Raw genomic sequence first — 27,956 nt, forward strand, 5'->3', positions numbered from 1 at the left:
CAGTGAATTGAGAATTTTAAAAGTCAATGTTATGTTAGCAGACATGCAAACAAAACTACACTTGCACAAATATGATTGCATAAAAACATGCTGTAACTGCTTGAAGTTAACTAAAAGTAGATGTGTAAAAAGGTTTTAAAATCTAAAAGCAAACGTGTAAAAATGTATTAAATATCCAGCTTAATGACTACAAAGTTAAACATGTGAATGTAAAAGCAATGGTCTCGAAAAGAGTAAATATATGCTCATATGAAATCCATAAATGATAGTGATTTTATACATAAGCATTTGTTTTACAGTAATATTTATATCAAGTACACTGGCTTTGAAAGAAAATCTGAATGTCATAACAAAAAAAAGTCTGCACAAAATTGTGTAAATGCACTGGGTATAACAACACTTCAAATATTCTATTCCCTTTACAGCTACTAATTTACCAAAGCACCCAAAAATAAATAAAAAAATATATCAATTAAAAAACACTCAAAAACAACATTTCCATTTAAAAACTGACAAAATTTTATAAAATTTTGCATGGAAATATCCATTTCTGGTGAAATTCCTTGTTAAAATAAATCTTTGAGATAACATACAATACTTCATAAAAACCTAATAATTTTCTATGTCTAATAGTTTATGAACCCTTTGTTATCAGATTCTGTCATTTACACAAAATACATCCATCCAGTGTTACATAATGATAAAAACATTAGTCTGGTTTATATTAACAATTGTTTACTTTTGTCATCAGGCAGTTTATTTTAGATTTAAATTATTTGCTGAAAACAATAAACCTTAGTTTGCCAACTACTTCAAAAGCATTTTCCTGTAGTTAACATTCTTATCTAGAGATTAATTTTTGCCTTCTCACACGTATCCCCCTATGTTTCTTGGTTTATTCTTCATGGTCCTGATGCATGGGTTAATTTAGCAGCAATAAAGAACCTATACCCTCCATAATCTAAACTTGTTCACTTCTGTTAAAAGTCTGACAAAACAAGCACTTGGATGTGATTTTTATAGAATAAATACAATTCTATATACCTGTTTTAATTTTTTGTTATGCAGCATTGGATGGTATGGTCAAGTAAATAAAAAAAATTATTAACTATTCTGTTATTTCACAAATGGTTACTGCAAAAGTCTCAGTTCACTATTGGGTGAAACATTCTAAATCTGTTTACATTACCATTTTTGTAGTAATGAGAAATAGAAATGAAGCTAACTTAAAAATAGCAATCACATAAAATACCTTAATTAAAAGTAATTAAATAAGGTTTTATTTATTTAAACAATAATAATAAAATACTAGGAGGATTTATCAATACAAAATCTTTATAATTTTTATATATTACAGCATTTCACAACTGTGGAACTGTTCTTGATTAACTGACACCTTAATTTTCCATTTTAAGTTTTAATGCCTGCTTGAACTATAGTCACAGTGAGACTTCCCAGTGGAGTAAAATCTTGATGTCCACATAGCAAGTATGACTACTGTGATCTGGATCTTTAGCAAGTAATTTAATAGATAGAATTTTTGTTGTCTCTTATTTCTGTCAGTCCTGAAGTGACAGCAAGCTGAGAAACGATCGTAGCCTGGTCATCCTGAAGAGACTTGCTCAATAAATAACAAATTAAGCATTATTGAAAGCCTTATCAAATAAACGTTGTTCAGAATATAATTAGTTTAAAAATAAGTACCTTTTATAATTAATTGATAAGTTGTGTATGAGTATAAATTTGGCAAGGAATTTTTTTTTTAATGGTTGAATCTTTAAAGTCATACCTGACTTTCAGGAATGACAGATAGAAAGCCAACTTCAAGAAACAGAGCATCTATTGAAACCTGATAAAGTAATTTCACAATGCCACCTGTCAGGATAGTGCTCCCATAGTACTTCAAATATTTTGAAGTGGGATGAACAAAGGCATTAGAAAGGAAGAAGAGCTCTTTCAGTTAAACTACAATGACTGGCAGCTAAACACATATGATTAACATCCTACACCTCATCATACCAGATAGACTGTTAGAAAAGTTCTTAAGCTACTAAGACACTATCTAAAAGTAGTATTCTAAAGACAGGATGTCTCTAGTAAGACATTTGCATGTGCACCCTCCTCTAATTTCAAGAAAAGTGCTAAGTGGCATTGACTAGCAACAAGTTCACAGAGCACACACATTTTATTTTACTCATATTAAACACATCTGTTCCCTAATGTCCAGGCCTCTTTCTTCTAATGAAAAAAAAAAAAAGTGACTGTAAAAAATACCTCTTTGTAAAGGAAAAGACATTAATTTTAAATTTTATAATGAATAAAGTTTTGAATTATGGGATTTATTTTTACATAATTTTTAAACTAAAGTTACTTGATCTCACATTTAGAATAGAGGGCTCTAGTCTTCCATTGCAATCTATTATAATGTGATACACACAGGACAGTTTATTTTTAAATGCAACCTACAATTTAGTTCAATACATATACATATTCATTAAGACTGATCAATCTAATCAAAGATGTCCTTGAAAGTATTCTCAAGGAAGACATTAAATCAGCATAAAATTACTATTATAAGCCACACAGCAGAAGGAAAAAGAGGTTACTATATATTGAAACACTTCAGCAATATGAATACTCAAAGTTTCTACATTTCTAGAAATATATTCTATATATCATGACCTTGCAAACTAAACTATAATGTATGAAAATACAAATCAGAAACTATATGTACATACTTGACATTCAGACATAGATTTGTTTCTACACTAAGCCTGAAGTATTTTACTAACACAGGTAGAAAATATCTTCATTACTATGACTAATACATTAAACAAGTTAAAACCAAAACATATGAATGCAAGAATTTTCCTCTGTTATGGAGAAGATTAAATATCTGATGTTACGTGCTGAACACGTATTTTCATAATTTAATTACAAGGCAGTTATCAATGCACAGAATTCAAAGTCCACACAGCATAGCTTTCCCAAGAGTAACATACTTCTTGTACGTCACAGCAGCACCTTAGAAAAATAATACATTGTGTGCTTCCTGTGCACTTAAATGTTCTATTATACAAGCACAATATAACAATATTTAATTTACATACATCAAGTAATCCTTATTATTAAACCTTCTACATAATTAGAATAACAGGAAAAAATTCTGCAAATTGCAAAAAAAAAAAGTATTTTTTGCATCAATAATAACATCCTTCGGTTTTACTGGTGAATTTAAGAACTTTATTCTAGCTTAATGTTGATTTTATAAATAGCTGCTGATATATCAAGATTCTTTCCTCTTCCCTCTTACTTTCCTCACCACTGAACATCATGGCAGCAGATACTAATGGAAACATGTTGACCTATACTCTAGAAGAAAAAGAGATGGAAGAAAGTGTTTAAAGCAGTAAGAGAAAAGTATCAGTGTTTCAAGCAAAAGTGAACACATATACATAATGACAGAAACTATTCAGATATTTAAATCTCCTTTTGTTCTTATGTTTGTAATTAGTCCTTTAAAAAATCAGCAAAGGGAAAATGGTATTAACTCATAATCCATAAGGTACAGCATATGTTGAACTATAATCTTTGGCATTCATAATTTGACAATCAAGACAGATTCTATGCAGGACTGGGAAGGAATACAAAAGCTCAAATGTTTTTAAGAAGAACTTTCTTCATGCAAGGGATCACACGTAATTTAGGGAAACTATAATCATCAACAAAAAGTGTGAGTTCAACATGGTAAAATTCCTTCTAGGAAAAGGAATTCAAGTACAGAAAACTGATGAGCAGTGACAACATTTTTCATTTGACAAGATATAAAGTTAGAAAGCAATTAAATTCACGTGGTGTGATCAGAGAGTTTTTAGACAAATGACTGAAAGTGGCTTTTTGAAAAAATGAAAGTTAAGGACCTAGATAAGACTCTGGTAACCTGTAAAGAAGAACAAGCATGTGAAGATTTTTATAAACAAAGAGCAAAGTTTAGATGCATGCAATCTGAAATGTCATAGATCAGCTATAAAATTTGACAGACAAATTATAGTCTTGAAAAGAAAGGGTATGTTGTCCACAGTAACCAAAAATGAATAAGAAGAAAGGGTCTGTGAAGAGAACTGGGATCAGTTTCCAAATGACTTATTCATCTAAGTAGAATATCTATAGGATAACCACAGTCAAGACAAGATGTTCTAGGAATCACAGACAGGAACACTAGATATGTGCATCATTGCCAGAAACAAAAATACACTCCTGACCAAATCTGTGTGTAAGATCATGTATATCAATGAAGAATATTAGGAAGCAAATCTCTGGCACACAGATTAAAGTGAGATGATGGCAGGCAACCTATCAAATGATGAGATATGTGAAGACAAAGTCACAAATGGACAAGAGTTTCTTGTAGTTGATCATGACTACAGAGCCGTACTCAGTAATTGAAATGAATGAAAAAATTGCGTACAGATGTAGTTCAGGAAGAACAGATAAAGGGAGCAAAAAGTAGAGTCATACAATTTTAACAAGAGGAAATCACTAACTAATAGAACAAAATCTGAAATGAATGAGTTTCAAAGAAAAGGAAGATACAACTAACTCAATACTGGTATATATACACCATATACCCAACTGGGTATATGGGATTACTTTGTACAAAATGCATTAAAATGCAGAAAAAACACAGGCTTATGCTTGCCAAACACAAAATAATCTATTTTTGGAGATTAGAGATAGGAGGAAAAAACGCACCGATATCTTCCATCTGACATTGCATTTATAATTTGGCAGAGAGTTCAACAGAAGTTTATAAAGCTGGCCATAGTTCTTCCTGCTCCTCCTAATTAATGAATCATCTACAAATGCTAACTACCTAAAAAAACACGCCCAAACCAGGAGTACAAAGCAGTTCCCTAATTAAAAGATAATCTTTTTGTAACACATGTTTTTTCTAAATATATGATGAAAATCTAATCTTAATAATTTTTTACACTTTGGATATTTTTACAGAATAAGACTGCTATTACATCCCAAAATATGAGTTTTGTTAGTGTCACTCCTGATCTTAAGTCAATACCTATAAAAATAAAATTCAAAAAAATTCTGGTGGGCTCTTTGACATTATAGAGTAGAGGAAAAAGTACCTTCCTTCAAGCTAGTGTTTGAAAAGCAGTGATAAATTAGAGGAAGATAGCAAGCTCAAGCAAAAAAAACCCCAAGATTTTAAAATCTTGTTATATAATATAAGTTAAAATAATATAAGTTAAAATCTTGTTATATAATATAAGTAAATATAATATAAGTAAATATCCATCTGCCTTTTTTCTTGTTACTGTTTTTTTTTTTTTGGTTTGGTTTTTGGTTTTTTGATTTTTTTTTTTTGCAAGGGCACTGATTTTTCCCCCTTCTAAAGTGCTGCTTTATTATTGCCAGAAATATTCATTAGAGTGGAAGCAGCTGAGACTTATTTTTTATTTGTTGAACCTCATGTCAGCCAATGAAATGTAGCATTATAAAATAGCAGGCCTTATTAAAAAGGAAAAATAATTTTATTAACAAACCCATAAGCCTTCATATAACACAATAATGGCAAAATACATAGTACTAAACTCACAGTAGATGTGCACTAACATTCATGAAAGCCTATTTAAACTGCTAAATGTATTTTAATGTGGTTACTGATATGAACAAAAGTGGCATAAAAAAAATGAAGAAATTAGACTGTAAACTGTGAAAAACAGAATAGGATGATGTAATATTAGAAGTAATTTCTCACAAGAATCCTGTGCTGAATTAGAGCAACTTTCCAGCGATATGGCATTTCCTTCCTGTGCCACTCCATACTCCCTGAAAATATATAAAACGGAATGGGTTTTACAGTACATGGAGTCACGTTAATGTCAGTTACTCTCTAGGCTTTATGATTCCTTAAGGACATACCACAAAAAAAAAAAAAAATTCTTATTCCACAAACTAATTCAGTTTTTGTACTGCAGACAAACCTGATGCTGGTAAGATATGGTCAACGAATGCACCTGAACTGTCTGCAGCTCACCCTGCACTGAAACCTTTCAGAAACACCACACTTCTAAGACTCACACTTCTAAGACTCACACTAAAACCAGATTTTTTAAAGATTCAATGAGACTCAAAATGCTCCAAAGCCTGATTTTAGAGCGACCAAACTTACAAGTCCATGCAACAAAATTTTGGCCTAGTTTAAAACACTTGGTGCCATTGACTTCAGAAAACTATTTTTCTAGTCAAACACTACAAAAACACTAGAACTGCATTCCATAGACAGTGTTTCAGGAAGCAACCTGCAAACAACTCCAAAGTAAGGAGTAAGTTCTCCTTACTCTTACCTAAAGAGCAAAAAAACTGCAAATGTATCCACAGAACACCTAAGAATAGTTGGCAGAAATTTGAAAAAATATATCTAAGGTCCAAATTCAACATTGTAGTATTTTTGTGTACCAATTTGGACTACAGAGACTTTAAGTATCAGTACCTTTACAGGATGGGAATTACAGCTGCCTGACGCACTCTCCTTCCCAGCAGTATCAGCCAAAGCTCACATTTCCAGTCTGTGATATCTGGTAAAAAATTGAATGGAATGCCATGTCACTGCTCTGCAGATTTCTGAAACTGAAGTATCTGCTTTTTTTGCCTATGTAATGACTGTAAGACCTCGTATGCTGGCTTTTCTTTAACAAGCATATCTGGTTTGAACTAGTTCCCTCATTTCTAAAAGAGCTAAGGTTTTTAGGAATGGGTGGACTAATATGCTTTGCAGCTCATTTTGAAAACTAGTGAATACCAGAAGAACTCTAATGCTGTGTTCAGTTTTGAGAACAAAAATGCCACCTTTGTTTTTAATATTCTTGCTAGAGATAAATGACACTCCTTGAACATCCACTGCATTCTGGATTTAGGTAAATGTCGCCCAAGGCATTTGATTTTTTCATCTTCATAATTGTTCATCCACTAAAATAAAGTGATATAGATTTATACTGAAAGAAGTGAAAAGAAATTAAAACAGAACTGCCATCAGAGGACTTCAAGGTAAAATTACATTTCACAATGGAAGATGATCCTTTAATAGCAGAAGTCCTACAATATAACCTTGACAAAACTGGGAAATAGAAATTAGAACAACTTTTAGATTTACTACCTCCAATCTTGATTCTTATCTAACAAACAGTAAACATATCCTAAAGAATATTTATACTATAAAGTTCATAGAACTTTAACTATGTGCTTTAGTACTTTTTATTTGGTTGAAGTACTTTTGATTTTAGTTTAGTTTTGTAATATACAGGCACAAAAAAATAAAGGAGTTGTTCAAAATTTTAACACAATTTTGCAGAATAGCAAAACACAAATTTCACTGTTTCAAATTTAAGTTTCTGGTTAATGATAAAAAGCACTTATTGATTACTACATGAACAATTGAATCTTTAAGGTGAAAAATTTAAGAGCTATAGTGTTACAACAGGAATTTTCTTCTCAGTATTGGTTAATGTTCCAACTAGACTTACAAATGAAAGCACAGACAATAATTTTTAGAGTCTAAACAAATCCAAATAGTCTTCATGAAAACAATCTGAGAATTCAAAAGCAGAAAATAATCTTTTCCAAAAATTAATCACAAAAATATTTTACACAAATCACAAATATTTTAATATATATATATTTGTGCATATATTTTGATTCTATAAATCTTCTATTCAAATATGCAATCAGTAACTTCATTAGATGCTTCTTCAAATTTAAAAACTTTGCAAGAAATGGAAACTATCCAGCCATTATGTTTAAAAAAAAAAATTGAAAGCAATACAAATGGAGCTAGTCATGAGACAAGGAAAACATTCAGAAAAATCACAATTTTTATGACAAGAAAAGGTAAAATTATGTGACTGTACTTATTTTTTAGCAAAGCATGTAGGTAAAATGAAAACATATAGATTGCTGTATTTAAAGGAATGGACCAAATTCTAAGGCTGAAAATTTTTTCTAGGAGCAGCTTTTGGACAAGAAAGGTGTTGACAAGAAAAAGACCTTCTCAAAAGTAGAAAATAACATGCACATTTTCATTTTAGGTATGATGATACATAGTTAATAATTTAGTTTAGGTATGAGTGTATATATAATAAATGCATTTAAGGTCTATAGTAACAGCTTGGTATTATGACCAGCACCTTCTCTATATTCAATTAAAAAAAAATAATATTGCTAAGATCACAAGTTCCATGATTTTCCTCACCCTTTACCTTAGTTCTTCTGTAAACACACTGAAAATACATAGCACTGTAGATTAATGCCAAAATGCTCATATCTAGACTTCTTCTCTAGAAAATTTAGAATATATTCTAAAATGCAGATGAAGTTGATGAAGATGATGCCTATGGCACACTATTTAGTGTCAAGTATTTTTACTAAATGCACAAAATCGATGTGCTACGACAGAAATGGTTACTTATTATAGAAATAACCCAAGTACTTCTAAGAAAATATAAAACCATTTAACCTGGTTTTAGATCCAATTTAATACAGTAGTTTGGAGAAATCTAATGACAAGACTCAGGAAAGATAGCAGTAAGTCTGTGGGGTTGCACCATTTTTCTCACATCTTTTCTTTAACATTGAAGTGGATATAAACGTGAGATGGAAGTACCAAGGAATGCAAATCTTCCTGTGCATGCAAAATATAAGTGCATTTCAACATGTAAGCACCACTGTACCACAGCTACTACACTTGGCAAAGAGGAATTAAAACATTTGGGTACCCATTTACTTATTCCAAACACAATTAATGTAATCTAGCAAACAACAGGAAAATATCACTGTAGAGAAATTACATCTGTTGCTCCAATGAACAAACCTGAATGCCATAAAAATAATACATTTATATATTCTATGGCAATAATATAATTATTTTCAACCTCTTCCCTGAAACTTCTTTTTCCTACACATAGGCACAAAAAGAATTTCCTTCTACATGTTTGTAAGGTTATATATCCATTCCATCATTTTACAAGAGATTGATGGTCTTATTTTTAATTAGAATGAATTATATTAATTTAAAAAATAAAAGTAATCTATTCTTCTTATCTTATAAAGAATACATAGAAAAAAGATAAATATAATCAGAATGATTATATTATCTGGTCATTTTGGTATATTTTCACGTTTTCACTGTTACACAAAGGAGTGAAGCTCAGCTCTTTGGTAATATTCATCTAAAATGGAAAGAAAATCTGAGGAGTAGAAGAGATATGCAGCCTATAGTTCTTTTTATTATTTGGCAACTAAAATTTTCATTTTAAGAAATACTTTAGGGTTGTTTGTACTCCAGTATATGATATTTCAGTGCAAGGGGGAGTAAGGGGTTTTTTAAAATTAAAAAAAAATATTTTGAATAAAAAAATCAACAGCAATCCATCCTTAATTTTAGGCCACCTTCACAGGTGCACACTTAGAAGAAGTTCTACCTCTAGGAAGGGTCAGTATCTGCACTGAGGATTTAAACAATGTGGGCTGTTTCAATTCTAAAATTCACTCTAAGAATCTGGTTCACCAAGAAAAATTAATAACAGACAGGAGATGTGAGCAAAGATTGTTCATTTCTTAAGAAAATACACTGAACGTGAACAGCAGAAGGAAGAATCAGATCAAGAACTCAAAGAAAGTAACATGATGCTGTGTGAAACTGTTATTTTGTTAGAACTGTGTTAAAAGATCGTTCTCAAAATCATAATCCTAGGTTAAGCAACCTACCAAAACACAACAGACAGTCTATACTTTGGTATTCCTGAAGTCATATTTTGTTTGAATTCCTTAACACCAGCATTGCAATAATGACTTCACATTCGAAGCATTGTTCCCAAGGGTGAGATTGATTAACTGAAATTTAGTAGAAAATAGAATGCAAATATTCAGAGTCATGCAGTTCAAGTGCATTCACCTAATTTTTAAAAAGGAAGTACAGTTCAAGATGTACAAGAAACAAGTGTATTTCAAGCATTTTCTAATCATGCTTATTTTCTTCCTATGTTTGGTTTGTACTTCAGTAATAAAGAAGAAGAGTTGTGCACTATTTCCTGGTTTTCAACTAATAAAACTGAAACAGAAGACAAAAATTTATAGAAGACAAGGTCACATAGATTACAAATTATTTAGTCTGGCAGCTTTTACACATGTGAATAGAAAAAAAGAAGAAAATCTACTATGGAGTTATTTACAGAACTGAAGTTCTCCAAAACCAAAATGCAACTGAATAGAAAATGCTTCACTTTGTGAATGCCCAATGAAAAATTCCAATGATGCAAGTGTAAAAATATTCAAAATCTTGCAAACAAATTCCTACTTGTGTATCTATAAACACACACATAAGTGTGGAATTTCATATGTTTTTGGAAAGGCAGTACAGTAAAACTTTTTAGGTAAATTGGCTTAGACAATTAAGTTTCATTACAAAATTAAATCATCTTTATTGTACAAGTAACTAAAACTGAATAAGACAATTTAGTTATCTTTAGTTAAAAGCAGAAACTTGTACAGTAGAAGGAAGTCTTCAAACACCTGCTGTGTTTTGAAAGCAAAAAGTTACATGAAAAACAACAAAACAACTAACCTATTATTCCAGAATCCAAGTTGCATAACCAGCATGTTAATTTGCAATCCACCTTCGAAAAAACCCCTATGACTTGATAATAATTTATTTCAAAGGCAGTTTTATTTTACCATCCCATATAAAAAGGGATCCTAATTAAGACATGGCACAATGTCTTAATTGTGAACACACAGAACACACAGAACTATACTTATAATAATATTGCAAACATACGGCTTTAAAGATATAGCAGTTTTCCCTTTGCTATTATACTGCATGGTAGTTTTCTGTATTGAGTTAGCAATACTAGAGATTATATATTTTTAATTTTTTTTATCACTAGACCATATACTGAAAATCTGGGAGAAACAAAAGTTGCTTTTTTTGTTTTACTACAACATGCTAGTCATATAGCAGTTGCTTTTCACAGTAAGAAGGGCTTATATTTAAGTTTTAAAAGCTATTCCAATAACAAAATCAAGAACCAATGTGCATCTGTAATGTAGCTATCATATGCTTCCACAAGAGAGAACTTTGCAATATTTATTACCTCTATTCATTGTTAGACCACAAAGCTTTCATCTCCTGCTTTGGCACAGAACAAGCCTACACTCAGTAACAAATTTCAGAGAAAGTACATGCAAGTATGCACAGTGAAGAACAAAGAGAATAAACCAAAGTCCAACTGAAGCAGGTGCAACTCTAAAGTAAATAGAGAAGCTGCCCACTATAAAGTAGAGGTGCTGCCTAGCCCCAAATCCAGTTTGAAATACAAATTGTCAGGGTGGTAAGAGTAAGATGTTTAAAATCTCCTAAGGAGATCCTTTTGTAAGTCAGGCCTTGACGACACAGCCCTCCTCTGCTGCACCAACAATATAGAAACTGTCAAAGTAAATGCAAAAATGCAAAATACTTCATCCCTGTTCTATTCACAACTAAAATTAAAAAATATCTATAGAAAATTTCACAAATCAGAGCTCAAACTCCACTCTAAACTTAGTGTACTACAACACAGGACTACAGGGTTTAGGAAACGAATAACCTTTAAGAAACACAAACACATGGCCATGTAAAAACATTGCTGTATAATGCAAGGATTCAAAAACCATTTGTTTGTTGGCTTTGTTGTTCTGGGGTTTTTTTGGTTGTTTCCTTTGGTTTGATTTTGTTTCTAGTGATAGCTAGTGGTGATTTATATACTATGAAAAAGACAAGCTGTCTGCAATTTACATTACACTAACCCTGGAAGCCATTCTCCTTGTTGAGTGCTGTGGAAATGCTCTTATTTAGTTAGTTTTTGATTTGGTTTAAGTGAGAGGATAAGCAGAAGATCATATGAATTTCTTCCTGAAGAAGAAAGTTTCTGTCTGAAGTTTCCAAGACATATTCAACTCAGATCCCTGAAAATTACATAACTTCAACTGTGGCAGCTTACATTCAGTTTAGCTTACTGGAAGAGAATTTTAATGAATTTTTAGAATTTTACTTGACCAAACGCTGAATATATGGAATTTACATAAAGTTGATGAGCATTTAGACAATTTCAACTATCTCAAGTTCAACAGTAGTATAACTGAAAAATTTCTGCACAGGAGATGATGCCTGGAAGAAGATAGAAACATGGTGAGCTAAAATACATTTTTTTACATTTCAAAAACTTCATTTGTAAGAAAGCATAGTAAGACAGGAAAGCATGCAAAATAAATTTATACTAATGCTTGTAAAAAAGACTGTTTTCTAATCAAACAGGAAGATATAATATTGCTCAATGTACCTTACCCCACTCAAACTGATAGTTGGATTTTTACTTTTTTTTTCCAACATCTTGTAATAAGCAAAATTCATGTTAAAAAATATTCAAAACATTTTAAACTGAACCCACTGCATAAGGAAAAGCCAAAGATGATAACCTATTGCAATCCACATGAAGATACTAGAACTAAAGCATAAAAACACTGTTAATCTAAAATAAACAGTATGCTGCTGTTTTATCAAAATTTAAACTGTGGCAGTTTCAGCTTCTAATGGCTTTATTTCACTTAATATACGTTACCTTTGATTTTGCTTTTTTTCTTTGCTTTATAACTATACTGCACATGCATCACAATAAAGCTGTTGGCTTTGAGAGTTCTTAATTCTCTATTACTTCTATTAGTCACAAAAACTAAAGATCGGAGAAACAAAATTCTGTTCACTAAAACTAAATTCAATATTCTATCACATCGTAAATTGGAATCATCAGTCTATCATTAGCAGATAAAAACCAACCATGCTGGGGTTCAAGCTGAAGTAGCTTGTACTTCAAATGCTGTGACAATTTAATTATTATATATTATTAAATGTTATCTAAAATTCTGTCTTGCAACTGAAAAGACTTATATCTTCTTAATTGGTTTATGTGGCATTTAAGTAACTTCCAATTATCACAATTTGGTACCCATGTACAACATCCAACTGCTTGTTATTAATTTGGACAGTCATGGGAAAGCTCAAGTACCAAACCACCATTTGGTTATTTGAAAATGAATGCTCACACAACCCAGAAGATGCCATTCCTACCTATAATCAAGGGCATTGTCAGTGTAGAATGGAAAAATTTAGAATACCTTTAACCATTAACAATACTTGTCAAGAAAAGTGTCAAGTTCTTTACATCTCTAGGCTACAAAGTGTGAGTAATTGCAAAGAATGAATCATAGATGGGCTGCTAAGTGTATCAGCCAATGATTATACGTAAGATAATCATCTTTTTACAGAGGTTATTAAAGAAAATGAGAGTCGATCATTAAATACTGTATTACTCTGAAGGACAACCTCGTCAATATTATTTAATTCAGGAAATAAAACCAAAGCATTTTGAGTGAGGGTTTTCATTTGTAAGCAGCAACAATTTCTGATTTCAAATGGAAAAAAATTAATATCTCAAAAATAATATACCTGTAAAACAGATTTTGTTTTTCAACACTGAACTAATTCTTAAGGTAAGAACAAAACTAAATTTTAATTACAAAGGATTTTGAGGACACACATATTGTGTTCATTGACATACTCCCAGTGTATAAATGCCACAGAAGTGCTTCAAAACCTTTTTCAAGTGCTAGAGAAACATAATTTAAAATGGCCTTTTGTTTAATGTAATTTTTTAATGCAGCTTGAAATGATGCTAAATCTCTTCCTGAGATATGCAAAATAAGCAACATATAAACACTTAGGAATACATACTGCAGATGAGCTTTTATCACACCTATTGATAGTTTAACAGGAAAAAATATTCATAGGAAATCACAGTGAAAATATTTCTTATTTAGACTATTCTAAACACACTCAGAAGTTAACTGTACTGTGAAAAATTGTCTAAATATTGGTACTATGTGGCTATCCTGTGCACCACACACCCAGTGTTTCACACTGTGAAATATAAACACTGTAGCTCTTCCAAAACAAGAAGTGAGAAGAATTTCATTCTCTGGATATAATGAAGCTTCACTGGAGCAAAGACATCCTCTGTTATACATAAGGAGTCACCAGTTTTAACAAATTAAATGTAAACTTTGTGCAAGTGACACATGCATGGACACCCTAGTTAAAGGACAAGAACATTTGCACGTGGGAAGACTTATAAGCAAATATAAAATTCTCATGGCTCCTGCTTGCACCTCTAAGGTCACATCACACACTAACATATAGCATTTCACACACTTTACACCATACAGAGAACCAGACTGAAGGTTATTGGCCTAGTATCCAACCCTTTTGAAACGGTTTTAAACTGCATATCTCTCTAGTAGTACCTTTTTCCCAACAAGTGTCAAGCAGTTGACCAAGTGTGGCAGAAAATATAAAGCCTCCTGAAAAAATTCCCACACATAATTCACTGTTCCTAACTACACATCACAGACTCAAAACTAAAATAAACCAGACTTGACTTGTATAGACATATTTGGATTAAAAGAAGTGCAGGAAAGCTTAGTTTTGTTTGTTTGTTTGTTTTTCCTTCCAGGAGTTAAGCCAAAAGGCCCACAATAACTCAATAGAGAAGAGCTGTAGGTCTTGAAAGCAGTTAGGATAGAAACAAACAAAAAACAAACAGCAAAAGTCACAACATTTTAGTTCTTAAAAACTTAAGATAGCTAATTTTAAAACAAGTGATCCTATACTACTTCTCTAGTTACTCCTGAAGCAGAAGGTATTTAGGCTATTTTATGAGAGCCTCAAGTGATAATTTCAGTCGTGTTTTTATACAGCACTAAATGACTGCAGCAAGATCCAAGACAACAGTAACAACTACTGGGCAAAAATTAAGAATATTCTAGATATTACAAGAGAATTTACAGGGAACGGATCAAGCACAGGTTTTATGGTTTATCCCAGATAAACCTACATAAAATTTAAAAATTAAGAAACAGAAATCCTGTCTATTAATCTGACTACCTCTTCCATGTTATATTACTGTGATTAAGACAAGCTTGTTCCAACTCACATCCTCATTTCTGTAAATATCAGACCCAGACAGTGAAGTAATTCAGCTCAAAATATGTGATGATTTAAACATCTAAACCAAGTATTCTCCCTGAAAGGCCAGAGGCAAAAAGGTAAGATTTAGTGATATACCTAGATAAAAATGCTAACACTCAATTTACCAAGTAATTTTCCAAAAATGAGAAATAATGCATTTATTAATTAGGCCTTTAGTACTAAAATACATTTCAACATGGCTTTAGTGCAGTAGCTAATCACAGAGCTTCCAAACAGAGGCCATTAACATATTGCTATCAAATCAAAATTAATTCTCAGAAATTATCACTGGCCAAGGCAAAATGAAGTTACCTTCAACATACCAAGGATTTAATAGATGAAAGTACAATGAGTCAGCCAAAGAAGGTAGGACCTGTTACATCCTCTGTCACCACTCCAGAATCTACACAGAAAATACAGATTGCTTCAGAAGGACAGACAGACAAGGGGCAGTGTGTGGGTAGGGAACAGAAAAGAGGGCTACTCTACAAAATCATCCGTACTGTATCTTTCTCTTCCTGCAGAGATAATTTCTAATATCTTGCACAGGATTTCTACAGCTGTCCTCTTCTATGAAATAGCTCTACTGTCATAGCGACCTTGGCTATAGGAAGATTTCATCACTCCCTTTATGCTTGGATTTTCTACATTTTCCTTCAGTCATCTAACAAAGCAGTAGCATCTAATCAACAATATGGAAATAATACAATATTAATATCATCAGAACAACTTTTGCGTTTAATTCTCTGCCTCTAAAGGAAACAAATTATTTTCCTATTTTAAGCTAATAAAGTCTCCAGTGGGATTCAACAGCAAGTTTCTACAAATGGCTTTAACACCTATAGTCCATTCACTTTATAAATAAGCATACAGCATCTACTCCAGAGAATTAAAACTTTTACTCTAATTTTTGAAGTGATCTGATACTATGCAGACAGTAAAAGGGCTTTACCACCATTAAATTGCTAGACTGGATTGGATACAACTTACTCTGCAGAACCAATACTGCTCAAAATTCAGTTTTGATACACGATTTAACTAAACATTTACTTTTAATTTAATGACTTGTTCTGCATCATCTTCTTTCTGTAAATTAATTTTCAGAATGGAAATTCTGATGCAATAGTTGTGTCCTCATTGCCAAGTAAAATTATCAATTATCTTGGAAGTATGAACCAATAACATCCTAGATTTTGTAATTACCGAAAACTTCTTTTAGAGATATATCTACAGAGTATTACAAGCCATCTATTGGGGATGATAATTACACATGAAGAAAAACACTAACCTGTGCTTTTGAACGTACTAAATATGCATATTTTAACCAAAACCAAAGCAAATGTGTAAGACAACTTCATCAGATAATTTAAAGATTCATGATCCTCCTATGTATGTGTATCATTTAAAAATAGGAAAAGAGGTATAACCAAGATTTTACTTTTATATTAGAGTCTGTCAATGCTAAATGTGTCATTGGATGCTAATGTTTATAATGTTGAAAAATAATTAACTACTTGAGGAAAAAAACATTAACGTAAGTTCATAAAATGAGCCACTACAACAGCAAAGATTTATGTATCAAATGAAAGATATGGACAGATTTGATCAATATAATAAAGCTAGCTCTAAATCCAAACGGCATGCATCCTTGTGTGTAAGAAAGAGACTGCAAGACAGAGCACATGTATCTGCATCTAAGAGGGAGATTATGAAAGGCTGCTTACTGGAAAAAGTTGCGTAAGTTTAAAGGAAAAGATATACTATCAATAATTATTGAAAGTGCAAACTTCTAAACACAGCATGCTACCACTTGAAACTACACAAATACTACATAACATTCCTCTGTGAAATCCCAGCAAATGCATTATGATCTTTTCTCACTGATTTCATATATGCATTTTTTCCACATTGCTTATACAGAAAACATTTTATTAATGTGGGACCTAAACAGATGAATCAAATGATGCTGCACAGGGTGCAAGATAAACACAGAAACAAAGACAAATGAATAGGTCCAAGATATCATCCAAGTGTCTTTTCATATACTATGGGTATCTTCTGACTTGCAACATATTTCTTGAAGTCATCAATAAAACACCACAAATATCCTCTATCCTATATTGCTTCCATAAAATCAGGGTCTCAACCCACTGTCTCCCTTCACTAGGTCAAGATTTTGAACATGGGGTGTGGGGAGAGTATGTGGGGAGAGACTACTGTTCTTAATTGTATTTATTCCCACATGTAAGTCATATTATCTGAAAAAAAAGTCCCAACAAATTATGTAGAGCTTTTTGTTTAAGTATCTTTTTATCTTATTAGCAACAAGATGACTGTAATTGCCTGGTAAAATCCCAAACCATCAACATTAAAACTGTCCTTGCTTTATTAGTGCTGCAGTCCATATTCAGTGCAAGATAATGATGCTGTGCCACAAGTGTAAGAATCTGGCTCCTACTGGAAGCACATGAAAGGTTTTCATTAGTCAAACAAGGCTAGGTTATAATGCAGTTGTGTAAAATCAATTGTTTTAATAAAATCAAAAATATCACATAAAAAGTGAGAAAAATTCAATTTCATGAACCTTACAAAACAAGCTATATCATATGTTAAAATGATATAAGGTATATAAGATAATAAGATATATTTAAAATGGCACTTATCTGTGGTAAATATTGAAATAAAATTATTATGAAATGTATAAAATATAAAATAAATTCAATATTTATTTACAATTTCAGACTATTGTTTGTACAGAAAATTTTTTTTGTTGTTGTTTTGTGAACAGTTCTTTTGAAAGGAAAATACATTAACTGATTTTTCAGTCTTGAATCTTTACACTTCCCTGCTCACATTCAACTATTAAAAATATGTGCAACTGATGCAAGCACAAGAGCAAGTCAAAACTCTCCATGTCTGAAATGCTATGAAGTTTAACTTATTTAAAGTGTCTTACAAAGTATTCTCTAATCTTGGGATTAGATGAATAGTTTACAGACAAGAACTAAAAATACGGCAGTGTGAAAAGGCAGGGTTGCCAGGTTTTCATGATCCCAGAAAACATAGAAGTTGGCAGGATCACCTCAGTTCCACTGTGCTCCTGAAAAATTTAAAACACCAGTCTCCACCAGATCGTTGGGCCCTTAGCACTTGAGCACTACTTATGAAAAGGATTTTGCTGATGACCATAACGGTGCTTTAAAATATGGAGTAGGACAAATTCGTCAGTAGGCATGACCTTTCAGGTTTTATGTTTTGTTCCCTAAATACGTATTAATTATAGGTAAAAAGTGCTTTCCATGACGACAAACAAATGAGGCTCTCACCTCTGGGCATTATTACTCATACAGAAATATTAAGAAAAAAATGAATGGAATTTAAATTTTTAAAAGTATGTGGAGACTGTATAGACCTATTTCATTCCATTTTTATCTAATGAAATTACATTTTAATTGTTCATCTCTCATATATACTAGCAACACCTAACTGGAACTAAGGTTGGGAGCCTGCAACAGGCTCACAATGTAGTCAATAGCATTAGGTCCTTTGATGGTGGCAAATACAAGCTTAATAAAAAACCAAAGTACTGGCACGTCACTACTAGTATCTCCATATGTTCAAGTAACCAGGACTTGAAAATATCCATGGAAAACCATCAGTGGAACTTGAAGAAGACACCACTAGAAGTCCTGCTAGACATGCTGTCTTACACCTGGAATCTTAGCTGATCGGAGTTATACAAGTCAAAGATTTCATCAGTAAAATTTGGCTAAGAAAGTAGGTTCTGTAATAAAAATATAAAATCAAATAAAAATACAAGTGAATAATTCCAAACAACAAAGTCAGAATATTTACCATTCTGTACCTGCTTAGCTACTGTCATCAAAGAAATAAAAGTGTTTCTGTACACAGAAGTACAAAGATTCAATAAAATGGTTATGTAATAGTAGTTTGCTAAGGAAGTCCATCAATATTTCATCTGCCCAAAACTGGCCAAATTCTGTTGTGTCATAAAACAAATTTACCTAAGCCTGGAGAGATTTTGTAAACCAGTATTTAAAATCTGTAATATCTACAAAAATAGACACAAATTTTGCCATATAACACAGTAATTGCTACATTAACAGCTCCTATTAAAAGCAAGAAAGTACAGGAAAAAAGTTAAAGGAAATACTGCATTGCCAATGAAACGTATATCTATAATGCTATATCAAGTACAAGTACAAATTTAAAACATTTAAAAAATTAAAAAGCCCAGTGTTGTCCCTGAACAACAGTAAAAAACAGGTATCATATGTAAGAGATCTGCTAATCCAACCTTTTCCAAGTTCAACAACAGAGATACTACAATGCAAATTTCTCGACATGCCAAGTGAGTTCCAGAACAGGCATTTTATTCTTTCACTTTCTTTTCCAATACCTGTAAAGGTAATGCCAGCAGGTAGGTAACAAAAATGTGAATTAAAGGCTGCAAAAGTAATTCACCATACACTGTGCAACCTTTTGTTTACCAACTAAAACCTGATGCGTTAGCAGAAAAAAGGTTACACTGCATGCAAGAGCTTCTAAAACTTGTGAATCAGCTTTTTGAAAGGAAAAAGTGCACAACTCCTGAGTCCTCAACATAACAGAAGAAATTACTAATCATAAAACCAAAATATTTAAGAATGAGATGATCATCCATTTTCATTCTAATTGGCGTGTAAAACAATTGAGTTTGATTTTTTTAAATTCCACAGGCATCAAACTGCATGAAATCATCACCCCCCCTTACTATGCTCACTAATAACTAACATTTCAAAAGAGTAACTCTCCCAGGACTCTGCCAAAGAAATAAGCACTCTTCACGATGCGGAACAGCTTCGTTCTATAGCAACCAAAACAATTTTTAATTCCAGATATTACAGAAAATGTTCTGTATTCATATTCTTTCCTCTGGTACTCAAACTTGTGGTTTTACACAGAAATTTTCATTTGCTTGAAAATCACATGGTATGATAAATATCACATTATTTAAGATACCCAACTGCATTTCTATGTTTATATGCAAATGAGCTACCTCACCACCAAATGTCTGATCACTCACCTATCAAGTGTGTAAAGACTGCTCTAGAAAGTCATGACATACTGAAACACTGAAATTCTACTAGAAGAAGAAAAATACTTTTAGAAGAATATTTTAGAAGAATATTTATCTCCCATGTATGTTTTTTTAGAAAGCAGAACAGTGACGAAAACCTTCTGAGTGCTATCTTTATATGGCACCATTACTCCCAGTGTATTTTGTAATTGTTGTATCTGAGACTCAAGGATGCAAATGTAGTCAGTCACACACAGGAGAAACTGTACTGAAGACTAGACTGAAAGAAAAAGATTTAGTACTACAAAAAAAGACTGCATAGAAATAGAGCAGAACACTTCTTCCTGGTTACAATCGCAACACTGAAATGTGTTCAGCTATCCATTTCTTATTTCCTTCATGACAAAATATTTATATACCTTAAACATATGATACATCCATATCTGTTATTTGGTAGATACAGTAGTACACCTTGTTTGCAAATCTGACAGATGGAAAGAAGCGGGGTAAAGAATGCATCCAATTATGACTGCAACTCTGGAATTGTCCGAGGCTCTTTTTTAAAATGTATTTCCATTTCAGGTAGTTAGCAATGAAATAGCACTTCATAACTCATTGAATACCTCTAACAATTTTGCAGGGTTTTCAAATGACTCACTGAAAAATTGTTTGCACCACACAAGACACGCAAGTACAAAGCACAACTACAAAAGGTATACAGAACACTTTACTGTCCCATATGACAAAACATACTGACTTCCTACTAAACAGGCAGAAAATTATTTCCTTCACAAAGCACACATTAGCACAATAATAAAAGATGTGTGGGAAAGAGGAAGCTTGAGGAAGATTTTCAGTCCATGGAGATCACTTCATATCCACCAGATAAATTTTCTCAAGACCTCAGTTCTTTTCCACAACTTTTAAATGTAACTTTTATGTAGTTTCAAACTAGTCATGACAACAAAGCACTTGTCAAGCCTGGCTCTCCCAAAGAGTTAACTAAATGCATGATCATGAAGCATCTAGAAACAAAACACAACTGATTCAGATAGTTTCAGATACAATCTCAAGCTACGAGAAACAGCAATGAGAAAAGGTTGTTTGTAAAAATAATACTGAATCCACAAGTACAGCTTTGGGTGTAGGACTAGAAATAGTCAATATTCCACTTGTTCTATCTAGGAAATTGCTCTGCTGACTTAGTTCACTAAAACCAAAATGACAGCCCAAAATGCAAAAGCCAAACCCATATTTTAAACTTCTAGTGACCAAATATTTACGTCTATAATCTAATAATGTTGTGTTTAGTTGCTTCTAGGCTCAGTAGCAGGCAATGGTAAACAAGACAAGCATCTTTCTGCTGTCATCCTCTGAGATTCTGCAAAATAACTTCAACTTGTATATTAAGTTTTGTGAAAGAAAAAGAAAACACAGATTAAACAGAAAATAAATTAACTTAAGGATCTCATCTTAAGAATTTAAGGGTCGTCTCTTGAGACACTGCACAGACTTTAAGACTTGTGCTCTGAATCTATTTTGCACAAAACAAGTATCAATATACTGATTCTGTTGAAGCCTCCAATTAGCAAAATAAATTATATATTTAAAAGTTTATTCTCCCCCCCAAAAAAACAAGCCACCCAAACGTTTTTCTGATAACTGTGTAGAAAAGAATTTTGGTTTCTAGGAGGCAAATGATCTAATTGCAACAGAGTTGCGGTCAGATGCCCAAACGGGATAAATCAGATTTAAAATTAAGGAGGCCTTGGAACAGTGAGGACAAATCATAAAAGATCATCATAATTTGAAACAGGTAGTTCTCAGGCTCAAGAAATATTTAAAGAATATTAAGAGCTTCTACACTTAACAGTGTTTTCTATGCAACAAACATTTCTTGACTTTGTGTTATACTGACCTGCCATATATATATAAAACAACTGATGGTGGGAGTTACCACTACAATCTTTATATGGCATCATTACTCACAATGCATTTTATAATTGTTGTATTGAAGGTTAACAATCAAAGAAAAATATCCCATATCTCCCGACATTCCCTTTGTCTTGAAATACTCTGCTCTCATCAACACACAACTGTAGAAATCTGGGTGAAAAAGCTGCCAAAGGGATAGCTGGTCTGAGACAGAAAAAATTGAAATTTTTTGTCATGCTAGAAAATTATCCAGTAATTGACCACCATAAATATTTCAGGGAAAAAAATAAAACACAAACCAAACTAGAAAGAACACAAACAAATGAAAAAAAACAAACCCTTAAAACAAAACAAACAAAAAACACCAACCAAACTACAACAACAACAACAAAACCTCAAACAAAACCCCCCAACACTTCCACTATAAATGCAAATAATTTTTGGACAACTTCCTACATTTTCATTATAATTTATGGCTCACTGGGTCTAAAATCAAATTACTTTATAGTAGATATGAGCCTTCTCTTCTCCTGCATTAATGGCAATGCAAGAAGGAAGGCCAAGATAAATAAGATGAAGAGGTTAAGTGTTTTATAACACTACATAAAGGGGATTAAATTCACCACAGTTCTAAACATGAAAAGACAAATACATACAGACCAAATAAAAATGTGAAAAGTTAATGCTGATAACTCTGAATACATTTTTGGTATTTTTATATACTGTTTGATTGTGCTAAGACCTATTAACAGGTGTATAGAAGATTTTTATGTTAACTAAATGTATGCTAAAACAGGCACAATAAAAGAACTTGCAAAAAAATTGAAGTAACATTCTGAATTTGGCCACCCACAACTGAACTATTTTCCCATTCCAGTCCATTCTAAAAAGTATAACCTAAGAGAAAGCAAATGAGATAAAATTATTTGGCGTCACTGACATTTTTAACCTGTAAATCAAACATGTTGCTAACGGTTAAAATCTAGCACACAGGCTATGCCAGATATAAATCTAGCTGCGTAACTAGCTACACTTGCTTTTAACACATACAGGCGGCATTTCCAGTTGCTAGGATATTATGTAGTATATTAAGTTACATGTAAACATCCTCATAGAGTTGATATACAGAGCTTGTCATAACATTCAGGGAGAGTAAAAGCTCTGAACACATCACGATGTTCAGAAAATAATTCTGTGTAAGAGTTTGATTTACTCAATATCCACTTTTAGACCCTCCAAATGTGAAAGAAAATAAACACACCAAACAAACCACTAAACCAAACAACAAAACTAGTCTGTGTTTAAAAGACAGCATTAGATAAGAGAGCCTATTTAGGCACACAGTGATTTTCCTTTTACTTCCCCTCTGTTGATGACTGTCCTTTGCATGACTTTTCCCTGAAGATGTAACACAGATACAAATCTGTCACCACAACTAAATCAGAAACTGATCACCTGACTTTCTGCTGAGGACGAGTACAGATTCTTTTCAATTCATCTTATCCATTTCTGAAAACACTTATAGTTTTTCAGAGTAATATCTAGGTTTCTATACCTGGGTACGATATATTTAGACTCCCCTCACTCACAAGACATAAAGCCTACAAGATTATTTCTTAATTTTTAATATATTTTTAGGGGGTTAGAATTATGAGATTAAGTCTTATTTCACCACCTCCTCAATTGACTAAGACTCCCAAATGATGTTCTAATTACTTGAATTAAAAACTTACGTGTTTCTCTCTAACCTGTACTAGAAAAGCAAGAAGGCTCTGAAAATTCCCATGAAGCAGTAATTAGATCCTCTGATTATTCAGCCTCAATCCATTTATTTTGTTTAAACTTGACAAATGGAAGTAGCGTAGCCAGAGAAACCTGAGACACTCAGTGATGTGCTTGAGCTCCTAAACCAACCACGTATCCAGGCATATCTCAGTTTCACTGAAGGCTTGGGCCAGATGCTCACTCTAATTAGTCCATTTTCCCCCCTCCATGGAACAAATTCCCTCAAAAGCCAAATGGGGCTATGACCAATGCAATCAGGTTTCCCAGGGCACATAAACAAGTAACCAAAACTCCAGAATGTTTCCTGAGTTGTACATTCTACACATAGCTCTATCACTCAGAGGTAAACATACTCCTTCACCATAATATAAAGTTCTAAAAGCAGGATAGTACATATCAATCCACTGAAATCCTGGTCATTAAGAATTGAGAATACTTTCTAGTAGTGGATGAACTTCCGGTACAAGTGCCAGTACACTACAACAGTAAAGCTGAAGAACTGTTAGAAGCCATTAATTAGCATCTACACAACCTCTTAACTTGATAGTTGCACTTAACCTTACCAATATATGAAAGCAGCAATGTAAATGTTCTACATTAGATTAAATTTGTTCACAAACTGAATTTCTATTTTACTTTTACCTGGATTTACACTACAGTGGGCTACAAACCTGAAACATAAAACTCCATAAAAACACAACCATCTTAATGAGTCCTCATTGTTTGGTATGAATACAATCTCCCAATATGGTTACAGTCCAATAACTAAGTTGACTAAATATGCAGCTTTCTTGAACTTGGTAAGAAAAGACAGGAGATGTCTGCCACAGGGTAAAAACAAATCCATGCATGCTATATTTAGAAAACACCATCTCAGTTATTCAAGGGGGTAAGCAACTTACCTGTGTGATGTAATGACAGAGCATGAGGAGCAGTTAAAACGTTATTAAAAGGCTGGTTTTGAAGTGAGATAAATAACAGCTTACCTGAAAAGGGAAAAATATACAAATGCAGGTAGATTCAAAGGAAGCAAGCCTTGTGAAAGTCCAGCAGAAAAGGAAAAAAACCCACCAGAAACCAAACCCACATACTTAGCTGCTTCTATATGCCCACTTCTGTAGCTGATTTCTTACTGAATATCATTCAGCAATTTCAGCTGAACGATAAAACTGAAACTGATAAAACTGAAAACTAAACTATATTTGACTAGGAACTTCAAACTCCATAAAATTTAGAAAAATGTTTTAGTATGGCTGTAGCCATTGAAGGAAAGCAATTATTGTTGATACTAATATCTAACACTTGTGTTGATAGTCATGTAAATAGCTTTACATTTTAATCAAATATCCATTATAATTATATTAACACCATTACAGTGCATTCACACATTAAAAATCTACTTTAATACATTTTCATTCACATGTACTTACATGAAAAAGAATATTCAAAAGCAAGTATAACATCTTTTATTTTATTTTATAACAGAAAAAATCAATATATACATTAAAGATATTTATCTTTCTTTAATGGATTGTTTTTCAAAAACCATTGTGACCTAACAAAAAATATAACTTTATTGTAGTAATTCTTTAAATGACAGTCAAGACAAATTGTCTGTTCAACTATTACTCCAACATTCATTCATACAAGTTCATGAATCATACAATACTCCCTTTGTTCTATACATCTATATAATACTTTGTGAATACACTGTATTATCACCTAATTTAAAAATAAGAACCCTGTCTAACACATTTAATCAGGGGCAGTATGATACAAATTGCCAAAGCTTTACACCTTCACTTACTTATTTACATTGAACTCTTGCTTAGTCCATAAAGAGCAATCATACAAATTATAAACAAATCAAAATGCAAAGAAATTCAAAACAAATGGTAAAAGTTACATGATGCTTACTCCAGTGAGACTTTCTGATAAGGAAGTGAAAAGATGTCAAGTTCTATGGAAAATCTATTTTATCCAGCCTTACCACTTTTGGTTCAAACAGGCAAGAGCTACAGTCCTAAACCACCAAAAGACAATGTAACAGTCTTACAACTGACTTGAACACTAGAATATCCAGTACAAGTGTCAACATAATAAAGGAAAAAGGTACTACTGATTTTCCCAAAATGTGTATCGGTCACTAATCAAAAAACAACAACAAAAAACCCCTAATATATTTGTCTTGTCTACTTCCTATTTTTCAGTGAAATGAAACAATTATCAAGAAAATTTCAATATTCTGTCTGCAGAACCGATTATCTATCAATAAGGCATAAAAGATCCTGATGGTTTTTATGTTCTACCTCTTGAAAACATTGTCAGACTTGTGACATAGTAGCAGCAAAAAAAAAAAAAAACAAAAAACAAAAACCAAAAAAAAAAAAAAAAAAAAAAAAAAAAAAAAAAAAAAAAAAAAAAAACACAAAAACACCACAAACCCAAAATATGTCCACATAACAAGAGCTTTGATTTTAGGTACTCAGATCAATGAAGATGGTTAGCCAGGAGCTTACAGAATGTTAGAGTAGGGCTCTCAAAGTTATTACCATCACTATCAGCACTAATAGGAACAGTCTTTAGGATACAAATATTGTGGAAGCCACTTTTTTGCAGGGACATGAATCACAGCATGAAAATGTTTTAAATAATCTCAATCTCAGAACCAGATATTCTTAGTTCAAAAAAATTAAACCAGACTTCTTTAGCTTTCTGTGCCATTTTCTGACCCACTGCTCCTCGGGAGTAAGCTAACCAGCAAAGCACTTTCAGATGTAACATCTTGCCTGATTTGTTACAAAGTTGAAAGTTATGCACAGCCTAAGGAAGTAAATTGCAAAAATGTTTCTCTTTAAAATCCATTTATTTTATTCTTCCTACTGAAACAGAGCAGGCAAGAGGCAAAGTAACAGTGAAAGTATGTTCAAGGGTGTCTAGAATTCATCATTTAAAATTGTTAATGAAAGCTATGGTTTGAATATATTTTGTGTTACATGATACTAAATACAAAATACTTTAAAAATTACTTTGCAAATAACACAAACATCACACTGAAAATTAACAGATACTTTTGATGTGAATCCCTCTGTGCCTAATTTTTTTATCTATTAAATGATAATATTAATGCTTCAACTCTACCAAGTGATTAAAATTGTGTTTGTAGCTCAAATACTCCATGAGGACCAAGAGGAGATTAGCAATCCTGTTTTTAAGCACAAAAATGACATGAAGAAACATGTAATTCATGCAGCTGCTTCCTGAGTAGTGATGAAACAGTATATATTGACTAGGTGATCATCAGATGACCAAAGATCACTCTTCATGGGAAGATCCTGGAATCCTATATTTATAACAGTACATGTTCATCCCTTCAATGGATTTTTCACTATGATTGTATGGAGGCAGTGGTGTTGACATTCCCTAATTTCAAAGTTCTGGTTATGCAGCTTTCCTAGACACCTATAATATGTCCTCGTTTTATCGTTCTTTGAGACAGAAACATATGAAACATTGGTAGAATTCTGTGCACAGGCATCTACCCAAAAAACATAAATGTGCTAAGCCAGGACTCAAGTTATGCAATAAAGAACTCACTGCTTTCAAAAAACAACAAGAAATTGTGTTTCTTATATGAACTGAAAATTTATTTTTACTCTATTTCTAGAAAATAACTTTTTAGAAGTTTGGTTTACATTTTTAAACATGAAAATACATTATCACATTTCACAGTAAATTCTCAGCTCCATCCTATGCTTTTTTAAATCCAGACCACAGTAAATATTCTGATAATAGTCTCAAAAAATAAAATTTTTCATCAGACTTACATATGTATCTTCTAGTGAATGTTGTGTGTTGTACTAGCTCCTGACAGGATAAAAAAGAATTAGTGACATTAAGTTTGCCTGGTATGAGGCAGATTTTATTTATGATGACTTAAATAAATTACAAGCAGCACAATGTGTTTTACTTGAGATGTATTTTTGTCATATAAATTTATCAAAGCATTTAAATTTTGCTAACATA

General features: G+C 32.3%; 1 protein-coding gene across 7 annotated transcripts in view; it reads right to left on the bottom strand.

The window, feature by feature from the left end:
- NOVA1 (NOVA alternative splicing regulator 1) overlaps window positions 1-27,956 on the bottom strand; it is a 140,489-nt gene that overhangs the window by 79,689 nt on the left and 32,844 nt on the right. For 2 of the 7 annotated variants that reach the window (XM_063398845.1, XM_063398847.1), the window contains exons 2-3: window positions 6,512-6,596; window positions 5,777-5,847 (exon numbers count right to left, since the gene is read on the bottom strand). The exons of 3 other annotated variants lie outside the window; for them this stretch is intronic. The gene's annotated coding sequence lies outside the window, so the exon portion shown is untranslated. The remainder of the gene's footprint in view (window positions 1-5,776; window positions 5,848-6,511; window positions 6,597-27,956) is intronic. 2 more of the 7 variants (XM_063398848.1, XM_063398849.1) reach the window with 1 other exon arrangement.

This window comes from Prinia subflava, chromosome 5 (genome assembly GCF_021018805.1).
Source record: "Prinia subflava isolate CZ2003 ecotype Zambia chromosome 5, Cam_Psub_1.2, whole genome shotgun sequence".
Taxonomy (NCBI): domain Eukaryota; kingdom Metazoa; phylum Chordata; class Aves; order Passeriformes; family Cisticolidae; genus Prinia; species Prinia subflava.